Source organism: Pipra filicauda, unplaced genomic scaffold (genome assembly GCF_003945595.2).
Source record: "Pipra filicauda isolate LSUMZ 115617 unplaced genomic scaffold, ASM394559v2 scaffold109_size3271384_pilon, whole genome shotgun sequence".
NCBI classification, from domain to species: Eukaryota; Metazoa; Chordata; class Aves; order Passeriformes; family Pipridae; genus Pipra; species Pipra filicauda.
This window is the reverse complement of record NW_024103540.1, coordinates 1,032,620-1,048,679: the sequence shown is the minus strand read 5'-3', so window position 1 is coordinate 1,048,679 and position 16,060 is coordinate 1,032,620. Positions and strand designations below refer to the sequence as shown.

The window sequence follows — 16,060 nt, the reverse complement described above, 5'->3', positions numbered from 1 at the left end:
CAGCGTGCTCAGCACAGACGTGACACTGGCCCCACACACGGCTTCTGCTGCCTGTGCTTGTCAAGATGCCAGGGCTGGACACAGTTAAATACCCCAGGGCAAGGGGAAAGCCCCAGTGATTTTCAAGCCACAGCTGCTACACCATTTGCACAGTGGAGAAAAGCCTTAGTAGGTAGAGAGACGCAGAAGGAGCTGGCAAGTTTTTCCTTGCTATCACAGATGATTTTGCTGTGGAGTCTCAGGTGTTCTGAACAATAGCTATGGAGCCAGTCCCTATTTTGGTGGTAGAAAAGGAACTGGCTTTCTGGGGAGACCCAGAGACAAGCCAAGCCAGTTTCAGACTGTCATTTTTCCTACTGTCTCATTCTGCTCAAATCACAAGCTGGAAAAACTGGAAAGGTAAGCGGTCCAAATTAATGGGAACATCAAGTGAACTGGTTTGTTTATGTATAGGTTTAACTGCATTAGGGAGCGCAATTCCAGCTTTGGGCACTAGCTTTGCAGACATTCCCTTAACTTACCTTCTATCTGAGAAAGCCATGGGCAGGCCTGAATTATTCCTGGTCTGTCCCCAAAACACATCACAGTTTCTTGAAGCTTCATGCTTGCATGGCACCCATGACCACAACTCTTATAACTGGATGGCAACATTCATATCCTACCAGCTCATTCTTCCAACTCCATGTAATTAGGAGGAGGGGGGGAAGCAACACCACAGAGCAGGAAGTTGTCTTTTTCCTCACACTGCTGTTCTGGCATTATTGTTGCCACATCTTACCCGTAGCACAGCATTTGCCCACCAAACTGATACTTTTCTTAAGCAAAAATAAGCACTTCTTTGGAGTCCTACAACTGGTAGGAAATAATCAATTTAAGACTAATGATTAAAAAATCCCCAGGTATATATTTATAGCTAATTTCTACCATAGAGCAGACTTCACCAGATGCTCAATTGCATTTCCTCCTTAAGAGCAAACAAGGGCTCCTGCAGATGAGACCTTTCCAGTAGAGTTGTTGCAAATGGGCAGATCATGGTGTCCTGCTAACTATCCCCGAGACCACAGCGGTACAATGATTCTACTTGCTAAAAGCAATAACTTAAAGTAAGCACCACAAAGGGAAGAAAAGTGACATGGATCTTGCACATCACTCCTCTTGAAATTTTTTACAAACTGCAGGGTGGAGCCATATTCTGCAGACAGGGAAATTTAAGAGTAGTGGTTTTGCTACAAAAGTCAGTGAAAGAGTGAGTGCCCGATAACCCTGTACATCAAGGGCTGGTCATCCTCACCATATTCCATATCATCAGCAATCCCAGAAGGCAGCTTCTTCTGTGTGCACATTAAAAACCTGAATGAAAACATAAATGAGTCAAACTGCCTTGCACAGTTTAAAACTACAGCTTGATATAACTGCAAGTCATTGCTATTAAAAGTAAAAAAAAAAAAGTCTCAACCTACCAAATAAAGCCCCACAGTCCACTGTTGAGTGTTAATGACAACTGCTGCATCTTGGAAAGCTGTTCAATAACAAGGTACTACATTTCCCCTCCAGGACCAGAAATCAGGTACTGTCATCTACATAAAGGGCATACATAGGAAAATATCCCACAGCCATGTATCTCAGGCAGCAATCAAAATCTTGGACACTCTCTGCACACAGAAATTTGGTTTTATGATCATATATTTCAATTGGTCAGCATGCTAAAAATCTCCAGTCAAGATTCCTGGCTTTTCCAATTAAGCTTATAGACAAAAAGTCTTTTTTCTTTTAATGACATTGCCATTTATTGCAAAGCTATGATGAGTTCTTATCTCGTTGTGGTGCCCCGTGATAACTCATTATTCACCGAACTTCACTTTTTGATGTATGAGGAACAGCAACATATACTTAAATAGTTCTATTTAAACTGGTCCTAGAGCTGAAACAAATCATTCCAAGAACAGCACTGCATTACACTGAGAACTGCTCAAAAGCTTAGGATACAATATTCTTCAGTATTCACAGAGCTTAATATCTTCAAACAGAAATTACTCAAACTGATGTATCTCTCATTATTATTAAGTCAAAGTTCTTCCAAATGAGAAGAGGATGATTGATAGTCAGAGATTACCCGGGCCAACACAGTGAGAGATCACACTCTTTATAGCCAAAAGCAAGCCTGGGAGGGCTCAGTTTCCCACAACTGAGCACGGAAGGCTGCAAAGCAACCTCAGCATCCCTTGTCCCAGAGCCCAAGCACCTCCTTCATTCAACATCAGATCTATCCCGTGCCGATGGGCAACAGAGCATTGACTAGTCCTTCTAGGCCACGGGTGCAATGCAAGCTTTCAAATTTTATATAAGAGGGAAAAACAAAAGAACACACACCAACAAAAATCCCCCATAGCCAGAAAACAACACATGCACCAGCACAGCTCCAGGCATCTCCCCTACCCCTCCAGTTACCCTCCAGGAGGTAAAGTGAGATGTCAGGACCTTTCCAGGAATAAGCAGCACTGCTTGGATCGGGTTCTTTGCTCTGCCAACACTGAAGGGATTGGTTTGAGAATTCAAGTTGGTTAAAGGTGGGGAGTCCAGTTCAGGATGTCTAGTAATACCTTGGAAAGTGAAAATAGGGGCATTGGCCTGCCCTGTTCACTACTAGCTTCCTAAACTAGATGCTTCTGGCACACTGGTACTGCAGGAGAGGAGGAGCCAGATTCACATGTCCTAAACTGCACTTAAGTCACTGTATCTTTTATTTCCTTCTGACTTTTGGCCTTCAAGCAGAGCCTTAGGTGGAATTTAGGCCATGAGAACCTGGTCTTCAGCCTCTCAGCAAGTGGAAATACCCACAGCTGACTCAGGTTGGAAGATATTGAACACTTTACAGGAGAAAATACACCTGCTGAGTGTACTGATATATATATATATACACAGCAGAGCAATTCTTCTGCCTCAGGCCCCCAGACTTTAAACTCTGACACAAAGAAAAGCAGAGCTGAATTTATACACATGGAGCATGCTGCAGCTGGACACTGCAGGTGAAGTGTGGGATGTGAACATCCTCCACCTGCTGACCGTGCTCTGCAGGATCCAGAAGCCAGTTTTCAAAGCAAGAGCTTGTATGTAACACCCCTCATCCCTGTTAACCACTGCACTGCCTACTGAAGGAAAGCTACTGAAATGTTCCCAAGAGCACAGGGAGTGTTATTTCCTTTCCATAGCTGTTATGTATCAGGAAAGCTTGTAAGCAGATAATATCTCAGGCACAGGTAAGAAAGATGGCAGAGTTAACATATCCAAATCTTTTTCACACACAAGCACACACCCTGAAATAAGCCAGAAATGCTAATAGTGTTTATTGCACTATAGTATAAACAGTAATTATGAAGCTAAAGAAAGTAGCAAAGCATCCCTGCCTGAAGGGTCTTCTCCAGGCTACCATGCATCAGAGAAGAGACAAACACAGAGGCTTGAGACATAGTAAAAGAAAAGCTCTCCCCAGATACAAAGTCCATCACTATGTCCTAATACGCAGGGGTATTTCACTCTCCAGGGCAGAGTGGCTTTCTGTGACAATGTTTCATGTCCCAGATCCAGAGCATCTTCCCAAAAGCACTTTGGGAGGAGCAGACAGATACAGTCTATCCCGCACAGCCTTCAGCTTCAGTGGCACAGGAAGGTTTCACAGTCCCTGCCTGCAGTCACAACAGTTCCAAAGGAAAACAGCTCAGCTGTTCTCACCTCAGAACAGGAATTCTGTGCTGCAGAAAGCCTACAGACCCCCACCCATATCCCCCTATCCCAAACCCAAGGTACAGCAGGGAACAGGATAGTACTTGGAACTCCTAAGGTCAGAATGTTTGGTCACTGTGCAGAGTCAACTCATAAGGGATGTTAAGAACAGGGCTGCAACTTAAACCCACCCATCACAAAGAAGCAGAAAGGAGCTTCCTCCATCCATGCACTTCGACAGGAACCTGTCCTTCAAAAAGCCAAAGTGCTTCACATACAAGGCACCAGCACCTTGTATCCTCCATGCAGCAGAGCAGGACTTAGCTCTCTCTGATGAGGCAGACTGAAGATTTCCTCCCTGCCATTGCCACCCCAAGCCAAGTCAGCTGAGGTCTTGCAGTAGCAGTGCCCTAAACCTCCAGACTATCCCATCCAAGATGGAGAGATGACTCTCAGCTCCTGCAGTAGAAACGAGTCTGCCTTGCAGAACAGACAGTGGTTAAAATGCAGAGCAGGAATGGGGAGCAGAGAGGCTCTTCCTGTTTGCAGAGACACTCCCCAGGGAGGAAAAGCCACTGGTCTCAGCTCTGAGAACAACTGGTCCAAAACACCAGCTCACTGAACGCACCAAAGGCCCCGGGGGCGGGCAGCATATCCTGGACTCTCCTCTACCTCATCTCCAACTGCCCTTCGAAAGAAGGAAGCAGCAAAGACATGTCCAGTCCCATGGGTGTGCATTTGGAGAGTTTCAAGAGTGCCTCAAGAATCTCCAGCAAAAGAACCTCCAGCTTCCACATTTAGGGTTGAACCACAGAGCTGGTCACAGCTGCAAGGAGAGGACATTGCCCAGTCATGCTCAGCAACAGAGAAAGGTAACAATAGAGTTGTTAAGGCAGAGCACTGAGATTAAGGGGCCCTTCTTTCTACTGCCTGCTCTGACACCACATTAAACACTCCTCTACAAAAAGATGCACAATAAAACTCTTTCTTGACATCACAGGAACACTTAAGACTAAGTTAATTGAGTCAGGGCCCAATCTTCTTGTAAATCAAGAGAAAGACAGAATATATACAAGACAGTCAATTTACATGAACAACAGATGACATTTTTTAAAATCAGACCTTTTTCCTTGTGCACTCAGTACTACTAAATTTTGCCTTGTCCTGTGCAAAGCATACAAGGTTAGAACAAAACAAGGCCTTCTCCCACACTTGATGTGACATTGGCAGTGCCAGATGTCTTGCTGTTCATCTTCCCACACCTGGGGGTGTCCCATAAGTACCCCACCGTTTCCACTCCACATCATGCTTAAATAAAGAAAAACAGTTTACCAGTGTTACTCCCTCTTCCCAGTTTTTGGGCCACAAACAAAAGCGAACAACATGCAACTGCTCCATTTATGTGTCCCAAGAACTGGCTCTGCACACTGGTGCCTGAAGAACAAGCACATTGCAAAAGCATTATGTTTCCAGTGGCAAGATGGATGGGAAAAGTGCCAGCCACTAGCTATAACCCTTTTGTCATGCCAATTGCTGGCTGCTATGAGGATGTACTTTAGATACCTCCTTAGAAAAGAGCTCTGCATCTCATCCTTCCAGATGGAGGAGGAATGATTCATACACACATAAGCATGCTAGAGTGATGGCTGAAGAGAAAACATTTTCTTTATGTTTTCTGTTTTGCATTACAGGCATGATCAGGGGCCTTAATCACAGCAAAAACTGAATTGAAGACAATGACACTTTTTGCCCCAAAGAATGCTTGTGCAAAACACCAATTCTACTTCTCACTGGCAGTGTCAAGCCTCATGTTGCATGCACACACCTTACATGCCTCATTTCCCTGCTTTCCCATTTTCACAGCATTTCTCTGCACAGAACGTGACAGAATAACACCACTCACAAAGCCACCACATCACAGAGTGACAAATACAGGGGAAAGCATCCAAGGGAGGGATCAGGAGTTGGGAGCTCTAAATTGACCAAGGACTGACTTGTAATGCAGAAGGAAAGCAAAGGATCTCTCTTCTTTCCAGACACACCAGGGACTGAAATGCACACATTTACCAGGCCTAGAATGGCTGATAAATGCAGAATAGATAGAAGGCTCAGCAGCCAGAGCACTTGTCTGCATGGTGCCTGTTTCCTTCATGGAGGCCACTGCAGGGATCTCCTCCCCATCTTACCTGGACAGCACCTTTGCCACACACTCACACTCCTCTCAAGGGCCCTGCATCCTGTGAATCTCGTTCTGCTTCTCAGTATTAACCTGTAAATTCCCACCTATTGACTTTCGTTTGGCCTCTCTGATTTGTGAAGTCCTTGGAGCAGAGATTCCCTGTAAGCACCTGGAAAGTACCTGAAATATCCCGAGTCCTGCTGTGAGTAAATAAACAAACAGCAGTGCGTGAGCACACAATATGTATATTAAACCAAGCATGTAAGAGTCAACTCTGACAACAAAAAATAGGGCTGTAGCTTCTTCCTAGAGACAGTGGCAGGAAATCTACACTTTGGGGTACATCCACTGACCAGGAAAACCTTCAGATTTGCCCTCCTTGCCACACATTTCCCTCCTTCCCCCACATTTCCCTCCTTCCCCCATCACACTACCCATTTCTGGAATCTATGCCTCACTTTTTATTATAAATTATTCTAATCAGCTTTGTGGCATGGCAGAAATCCAGCATAACCTTCAGAAATATACATGCACACATTGGCTATACAGCTTCTGTATTTCATAGGAGCCTTTCAAGGAGCCTGGTGCAGAGTCTGGGAGGATTTGGCAACCCTTCTCAGCAGCACCCCTGTGGTGGGGACCCTTTCCTAAAGGGTGCTAGATGCATTCACCTATACTATTTTCTTTCTTTGTAAAAGAAGGAATTTTTTTTTCCTTAATCTCTCATTAAAGCCAGGAAAAAGTGTTCAAGTAGGAATTTTTCCTCTGCTGTTTTTCAGGTTGAAGTAGTATGACTTGGGGGTGGTGAAGGGACTCGAGAGAATACCTGAAGTCCAACACAGACCTTTTTTCCCACCCCACCCTCTCCTGAACGGGAAGATGTAAGACAGTGCTCCAGCTCCTTCAGAATCAGAGTTCAAGTGAGAAAGAAAGGCAAAGGAAAAATAAAAAATAAAACAATGAGCACAGAAAGCCCCAGCAATCATATGGGTTCTTAACTTCTCCTGGGTAAGGAGCACAGGCTACATTTGTAGCTCTTGAAAACATCCCTACACAGTTTGTTCACTCATCCTGTTAACAGCTCCGGAAGGAATCTGGATCTGTCGCTTGCCCATAAAACTAATAAGGAGGTCTGAACCCCACATTGGGGAGGGACAATAGAAAAAAACAAACACAACAACAAGGAATTTAAACACAAAGCACTACCATCTTGTTAAATAATACGTTAAGAACTCATCTGCAAGACTGTCTTAGCCAGTGAGGGACATAAATCAGGAAGATACAGTAATACTCTCTAGCATGCAATTAGTCACTGCTGTAAGCACTTTAACTCTGGATTTCTTGGATCATACTGCTGTTTGTAACAACTATTACTGTTGCTTTGTAGGAGTGATATGATAGCTGTCCAAGCACCACAATCAAATCATGCTACCAGGACATTTGGGCAATGGATTATCACAGCAAAGGAAATGGATTATCACAGCTTTTATTCTCAACAAGGATAAGAACAAGATGAGATATCATTTTGAACATGGCAGGAGGGACAAGCAGAAAACAATACCTGAGACTTACTTTTTTCCTTCTCCCTCTTTTGGACTTTCCAAGGTATGAATGCTAAAAAAAACCCTGCCAATCTGAAAAGACAGAAACTGCCTTTTGTAGAATTTGCATGGAAACATTTGAAAGCAGAAAAAATTCGAAATATTCCAAATCAAAGGACAGTAAAAATAGCCTCCTTGCATTGGCTGAATTGTGGAAGGATGCCTTGTTTCTGGGTGTTTCCCATCGCATATCTGGCCACTGCTGCTTTCACTTGACATCAGGTAACAACCTCTGTGTTCCTTTGAAAAGGTTTAATAGTTTAAAGGTTCTCTTAAAGAGCTGTACCTTTTACATGACCACTGAAAACCTATCCCATTTTATACCTTAGTTCTCACACTGCATCTCAAAACATATATTAGCTTTTTTAACTTCAAAAATCTTGTTTGATTTTTTTTAAGAGTATTTTGGTACCTTCAACACATAAATACATACTTTTTTGGTGCATGGTACTTGAGAAACCCTGATTCTGACCTCAATTTCTTTGGCAACGGCCAAATATTCCAGTACAGGATGAGGGAAAACACACTAGTCTTAACACTGTGATGCAGTTTGAGAGATCACTAGTAGCCTCTACATACTAAAGATAAGAAAAGACTAAACCAGAAAAAACAGTCAAATAAACAGAAGCAGAAAAACAAACTTAGAAAAATAAAAATAGAAGTGAGCTCTGCACAGGATAGAAGAAGCAAAAAAACTTGCTCTGCTACAGCACAGGGCACGTGCCTGAAGCTGAGGACACCTGGATATTATTCCTGGCTGAGGTCCTGACTCCTTCTAGATGACTGCACCAATTCATGTCACACCTCCAACAGGCTCCCCCTTCACGTTTTCTGTTTGGACTACAGGTCAGCAGTGGTGAACCTTTTCCTTGCCAAGGATGGATGACACTAAACACTACTGGCATGCCACACCTCAACATGGACCTTAGCACTGCATGACAGCGGCACAACCGCTTTCCATACCAAACCCAAGAAGTGTGGGCCACAGAAAACAGGATCTGGATGACAGTCCCCCAGATCTCACATTCCCACCATAAGCTTTTTAAGGAAGGCTCGGTTGCTATTTATTTGTACCCTGCATAGGGCAGTGTTATTTGGAGTCGTTATTGTGATTCTGTAAGCAAGCAGCAACACTGGTAGTTGATTAAGACTAGAAAGAACAATAACAAATGGGAAAAATTTGTCTGGAAAGAAATGGAGGGAATCAAAACAACAACAAAAAAGGAATTCAGTAAGACAAAAAGAAAGAAAGCAGCTGTTCAAAAGATACTTGGAAGGAAACTTAAAAAAGATAATCGAAAGTGAAAAAGGCATCCACAGGAACATTTGACTTCATTTCAGCCAAAAACATGGTGTGGGATTTTTTAATAACAACATTGAAATTGGGTAATCAAACAAGCAATATTTTGTTTTGCCCCACAGCAAATACATGAATATAGACTTTTAAATTTTTAAGAGAAAGAGTCTAAGCTCTCAGTGCACTTGTTCTCAGAACTAATGCTTTAACCACATTAGTAACAGCTTATGACAGGACTGCAGAGTAACTACAATTCCTTCTCTATCTAGAAGCTACTTTTTCAGAGTCACCATCCCTACTATAATTTTGCAGTTGTTACAGACCCTTGTTATATCTCTAAGTTCCTCCCTATTTTACATGGTAGGAGCTAAAGAGGTTTTGTTCTGGTTCAGCTGAGATCTCTTCATCCCTTTTTATTCCCCTCCATTTCTGTGTTTTTAAACTGCCCTTAACTGGACACACATGGCAATGCCAGATATGAAGTACTGTGGATCACTACAACTATGGGCAAATATTTTAGAGAATCAGAAATTTAATTGCATGTCACGTTACTCCAACTTCTCTGCCCTTCCTGTCACTTCACCTGCTTGTAATCATTAGAAAGCAGAGTGTCAATTCTAAGCTGTAGTTGAGCACTAAAAGCACCACGCTGGCCCTCACTGGATCTACTTAATTAGAGATTAGGAGAGACAAAGCATAGGGAGAATATAAACATCATTTTGCCAGTTTATCAGTAAACAGGTTTCGGTTACCAAAGAGATAAGACTGAGGCTGCCTGTTTTATCTGTGCGGCCGGACTGGCGAGTTTACTTTCACTGGAACCACGCCTGCATCAGAATTCCCTCTGAAATGTCAACATGAACCATATTATTAATTTTCCAAGTTGCTGACCTTTCGTGTTGTCTGCATCATAAATCCAGAATTCTGAACTGTTTCTATTCATACAAGAACGTGCTCCACACGTCTCACGGTATCTGAACTCGGTACACAGGCTGCTCACACGTCACAAAACAGATGCTCACTGCAGCATCCCTGAAGAAGCTGCTGAGTTGGACCTTCCTAGTTCCACAGAGTCCACCAAATTAGCATCAGTTATCCTATCCAGCACGAAGGCAAAGAGGTTTCCTAGGTTACCCCAAAGTTCTAAGTGTATCCTTGCATGAAAAAAATTGTTTCAGAGTATTTTATCAAGGGTCACAGCACACAATCACATTAAAATAACTTGATTGTCAACTTGAGTTTAATTTCAATCGGGAAGAAGGAAAGAAAAACCAAAGTCCTTGGATTAGGAGACGGCCATTCCCACTTACATCTCCTCCCAATTAAAATGTTTTATATAGATCATCAGAACCTAATGCATCATACGCTCTACACAGCACGCAACATAAGGCTGTCGGTCTGTCATTTCTCTGGAAGAGCTCAATGTGATGAATGATCTGGTTACTCCTCTTTCTGGTATAAAAGATGGAGAAGCTTTGAGACAAAGAAATAAAGGCCAATGCATATTATAGATCTCACAGGGCTTAATATCATCCCTCCTGACTCGCACCTCTGAAAACAGTTAAGGTCACTATCTCTCCTTTATTTTCACTATGGATTTCAGTACATCACATCGGAACCCTACAAACATTTGACAGAATTTAATTTAAAGCAGAAACGGGAATGTCAGGAACATACAGCATTTGGGCTACAACAAACAATGCCACACCAGCATGTCATAAGAAAAATAAGTGACCTTCCCTCTTGACTCTGCTGACAAACACACTTGAAGACACTTGCAGGCCAGGATGTCAGTGTGATTTCTGGAAGATAATCTAATAAATAAAGACTTAAAAGAGTTTTTAAAACCCCCCAAAACTGACTACTTATTGCCTGAACTGAAAAACCTGCCTTTCCAAATCAACTAATGGTTTGGCAAGCCTACACGAAAGGCAAACAAACAAAAAGCATCTTTTCCTTTTAACATAGAATCTGCAATAAGAAAAAGAAATCAGCATTTTATTGATTTCCATAATGCCATCTCTACAGCTTAACAAACTCACTCAGCTGCTAATGCACTGATGCTATGGAGCCTTCCCATATAATTATACACCCTCCACTTTGCTGAGCCCCAGGGTGCTGTTTCCAACTTTCCAGAGGACCACTGCACCAAAAGTAAAAATAAAAAAACCTCTCTTTCATTACCCAAAGCAAACTGCAAACCAGATTTTGCTTATTTAAATGGGAAGTTAGAGAGACTTAATTTTGAAGGCAGGGAATAATCTGCTAGTCTGCATATATTTTCAGATTTGATATCGTGACAATGAACTCTCACTTAAACTCTCCCCACTTCTAATTTTTTTTCTTCCTAAGAGTACACAAAATACAGCATATAAATATTGCAACAATTATGATTTCCAGGGAGAGATTCTAAAGTCCTTCTCAGCTGAGAAGTGTTTCAAGAGGGCAATTCAGAATCAGACATAGATACTTTTGTGAATGTCACTGTAATTAACATTATAAAAAAATTATAAAATGTTACCATTGCTATAGTGAATATTTTATAAGTGAATGTATACTTCAAAGATATTTTTATTAGGTTTTTGTTTTAAGAAAGCAACCCTGGAACACCTTCTAAACCGAATTTAAGGAAGACATCTTCTTGAAGTCTAAAATCAAAGATGTCCTAAATAATTAATGAAGTAAATTCTGCAATTTTTCTCCATTTCTCAAACAAATTCAGCAGTCCATAACCAAACAGACAGCTCCAGTATATTTCAGTGAGAGTTTTGTTCAACTAGGGACTGCAGAATTTGGCCCAATTAATCTAGTACTGTCTATCTGGAAAGAATGTAATGGAACTCTGCAGTGTAAACACCCTCCCCAATGACAGAGTCCCCTTTCCTGCTCCCCCTGTTTATCCTGCCTTGATAGTTCAGATCCAACTGCACTGTATTCACCATGTCCATCATGATTCAATGTGCCATGTGAGCTAAAATAATTAATTTTGCTAGGGTTTCCCATGAATATATTAAGTTGGAATCAGTTAATCTATTTCCTCTTGGAATGGTGAACTGCCTGGATTTTTGTTCAACAAACAAACAAACAAGTTGACAGTATCAATACAGAGTTGGAGAACCACTAAAAACAATCTAGTTTGCATAATTAATGTTAATTACAATAACATCTCAATCAGTGACACAAAGGCTTAGCAATGAACACAGTCATACGAGGAAGTGAAAACATCAAACAAACATGAAAGGTTCTTGCCTTGTTCTGAAAGAGTATCAAGCAAACTTTCAAGAGATTTATAAATAAGAACAGAAAGGCAGAAGACAGTTCTGCTTTGTTAGACATATTTTCTTTACAGGCTGCTTAGTACGGGAGCTTTCTTCTGAGATTGTAACAAGACAGTGGATCTGAGCTGTGGACACACCAGATAATACTATCTTTTCACAACATCACATCCAAGTCATTATCAACTGCTTTAAAGAAAAACAACTGGGGGCCTGATCCTTCTGCCAGTGATTTCAATAGCAAACATTTAAACAATGCGATGTGGATGTTTGGGGGTTCTAGAGACAGAGGGGAATTTGAAAAAAACAACTCCAACTTGAACACAGTGTGTAGGTATGGAATCCCTCAGGCAAAGAGGAATTTCAAGACAAGATAATTAATATTTCAACAATCTTTTTCCTACTTTCCATAGCAACAAGGGAAATCTAAACAGACAGAAAACTTACCTGCCTGTTTCACTTGGCAGCACAGAAGTCTTAAAAAACGGGGTTTTTTTGGTACGGTCACTTAACGGAGCAGATTCACATTTAATCCTCAGAAGTTTTCCTCACGGCCCAAGAAAAATATTTATCCAGTATATTCTCATTTTAAAGGAAAGGGGGGGGGGGGGGGGGGAAATAGTTATGAAAAAATAAGCGCCACTCTACCTCACCCGGGTTGGTGCTGTAGTACACAAGTAGTCACACGGGTATCCTAGGGAGTACCTGCGCAGTAAAGCACCACTCAGGGTGAGTAAGGGTGGTGTAATTGGGTGTGCTGAGAGAAGGAATGAGAGCCTGTCACATCATTACTACAGGGGCCTTTCTGAAAACATGAGTTTCTTGATTACTCTTCCCATTAATGCAAATCTGCTCCGTTAATGAAGTTACACCGGTGCTAAACTGGTACCAGAGGAGAAACAGGCCCTGTTTCATGTTGATTTAAGAGACCACAGCTCAAGGACCTCCCTATAAAGGTAAATTTTAGGAAGTTATCATGTTATGTTGGGCAAGATACTCCTTGGGAAAAGGACTGATTTTCTACTTGGTATCATTCTTACAGCTGATTCTTTATTCCGCTCCCTCTCTTTATAGATAGAAGCAAGACAAGATATGGTAAAGACTTCGTTTCCTCTAGAAATTTACTGATCTTAAGCACACTTAAGACTACACTTGAGTACCCACTGAGTAAAGCCACATTTTACTAGTATTTATTTACAAGAGTGCTTGCCTTAAAAAAGAGAAACTTCATGTGGAGGACTCCCAGAATGATGCTGACCTTTCCTCTTAACAAAAGTTCAATAGATTTATTTTTCAGATGCCCAAGAAAGATGATTTTGGAGCGCTGTGAGGTTTGGTAAACCTTCAATTCGGCAATTAGCTCCCATGTGATATGAATTACAAAGACCAAGCAATTAATATTAATAAATAAACCCAGCAAAGTACCAAGGGTTTGGACGCCCTGTGTATGGAAAGGCTGCTGTATTTGCTGGGGGTTTTCCATCCCTCTGTTTTATTTTAGCTACTCTGAACATACAACACATGAGAACATATACCACATTCATGCTTCTAAACATACATTAAAGAGAGAGAGAGAAAAAAATTAAAAATCAATAGCAATGAAACAGAGACACAATGTGAAATGGTTAAGCACTCCCAAATTCAAGCCAAAGCCACCAAAGCTCCCCGCTGCGGACCACGGCTTCCCCCTTCCAAAAACGGCAAGTCAAGCCCAGGTAACACCGAAACATCCAGGAACGACAGGGTGGGGAGGAGGATGGAGCAACCTAGCAATACAAAAGGTGGGTTTCCCCCGGTTTCCCAGGACGGACACTGCCCTGAGCCTGGTACGGAGGGGGGGGGGGTTGTTCGACCCAGGCGGTTTTTCGGGATACCCTCCCCATCACCACAGCCTCAACCCGGGGGGATGGGGATAAATAAAATAAACCCCACAAAATAAAACCCACAAAAATAAAATAAAAATCACAACATAAAATAAACAAACCACAAAAATAAAATAAAAATCACCACCGCCGGCAGCACGACGCGCATTGGAAGTTGGCAACGGCGCCGGCGGGGTTATTATCTTAATTTTCTTTTTTTTTCCGTCCCTTCTCTGGCGGTCCGAGCGGGCAGTGCCCAGCGCCGAGAGATGGGGATGCCCCAACTTCGGAGCAGTTGTCGGTGCCCGCGCCCCCCGCGCCCCCCGAGCCAGCCCGGAGGGGCCGTGCCCGGCACTCACCCGCTCCGGGGGCTCCGCGGCGAGGACCGGCGAGGGGAGCGGGGGATCTGCGGAGAGGGGGGGGACGCGGTGGGGACACACGGACACACACACAGACACACACACACGCACAGGCGAGGGGAGCGCTTTAAACCGTGGGGAGGTCACTGCGAGACGCGCGGCGCTGCCCGGCTCTATCCCATGCCGCCGCGGCGGCCCCGAGCTGAGCGGGGTGAGCCGGGCGGGCAAGCGGCGGCGGCGGGAAGGATGTGACACGGTGACAAGTGCGGCCCGCCAGCCCTGTGCCGGGGGAGGGGGGCCGGGGCAGCCCAGGCAGCGCCGCCCGCCCGCACACACGGCATTGACGGCGCTGCCGTGACTCACACACGGGAGTTGGTCACAGGGCGGCACCGCGGAGTGGGGGACGGAGGGGGGCGGTGTCCCGCCCCCTCGGCCGCCTCACAGCCAATGGCGCGCCGCAGTGCGGCAGATTGACAGCGCGGCTGACCAATGGCAGCGAGGACGCGCCGCCAGCGCCCGAGCGGCCCCTCCGGCCCAATGAGTCTTCTGAGGACACTCCGCCGCCAGGGGCCGGGGGGAGCCCCGCGGGGGCGGGCGGCCGGGGCCCCCGCGACCAATCAGCGCCCAGGGTAGCGTTGATGGGCGGCGCGGGCGACCAATCAGAAGCGCGTGCGGGGGGGGGGGAAATATGGTCACGCAGGGAGGCAGCGGGGGCGGTGGAACCTCCGCGGGCGGGGCGGGGCGGGGCGGGGCGGGGCGGGGCGGGGCGGGGCCGGCGCCTCAGAGACCCCGAGCAGGGGAAGGGCTCGGCCCGGGCACCTCCTGCTCCGCGGGCGGCTCCGGAACGGAGCGGGGCTGAGCCCCGGCGCCGCCAAGGTCGTTTCCCGCGGGAGGAAGGAGAGTGGGGCCGTGGGCCTGGTGCGGGGGAAGCCGGGGGCGGCCGCGCTGGCACCGGTGAAGAGCCTGGGAAGGGGGTTGTGAGATCCTCGGCTTCCCTCGGGACACCGGGGCTTGGAATTGGGAAGTTGGGGTTTGCCTGTGTTTGACAGGTGTCACGGGCTCAAGGTCCTTTTTTATCTTCTTTTAAAAAAAAAAAAAATAAAAATTTATTTTTATTTCTGACAGATTTTTGGAGAACAAAGCACATCCCCAGGACCCAGCGCGATGTCGAAATTTGACCAGATGAATGAAAAAAAAAAATAATAAATGAAAGTAATAGCCCCGACAGCGCAATTCCTCCTCTCGTGCTGCTGGGTGTGTGTGGGGGGGAATTGACAGGTTGGAACAGTGTCGGTGGAAAGTAGAAAAGCAACATTGTTTTGAGGAATGATTAATATCGGAAGAATTTATTTTGGGTACGGGGAGGAAGTAATGCCCAGTAGGAGTTTCCAACAAATGCTGGAACCTCACCAAAAATTTAATCCTCGTGAAGGAAATGAGATACTCAAATTGTGTTTCACCTCTTCATGTCTACATGCAAACTCTTACACTAAGACCTGTTTTTTGCAGTGAAAGTATAAAATAGCTGATAAGACTTATGTAAGATAATGAGATAATGCTATCAGAATAAGGGACTACATTGGCATTTTCCCAGGTTGCAAAAATACACAGTTTTGTTTGGTTTAAAAAACTTGTTCCCTCATCAGAGTGCTATGAATACAGATTTTTTTTTCCCCCACGTATTTTGGCATTCACAGTAATTGAGGAGCTGAAAAACTACAACCTGCAATAATTTGTTCATGTTTTTCACTTTAGAAATAGTGGGAC

The 16,060-nt window shown here is 44.3% G+C and overlaps 1 protein-coding gene across 4 annotated transcripts in view; it reads right to left on the bottom strand.

The window, feature by feature from the left end:
* SERTAD2 (SERTA domain containing 2) overlaps positions 1 to 14,628 on the bottom strand; it is a 76,789-nt gene extending 62,161 nt beyond the window's left edge. For 2 of the 4 annotated variants that reach the window (XM_027711437.2, XM_027711506.2), the window contains exon 1: positions 14,294 to 14,628. The gene's annotated coding sequence lies outside the window, so the exon portion shown is untranslated. Of the gene's footprint in view, positions 1 to 12,519; positions 12,545 to 14,293 lie in introns of those variants that run through there. The other 2 variants (XM_039381084.1, XM_039381079.1) reach the window with 2 other exon arrangements.
* Between the last annotated feature and the right edge of the window lie 1,432 nt (positions 14,629 to 16,060).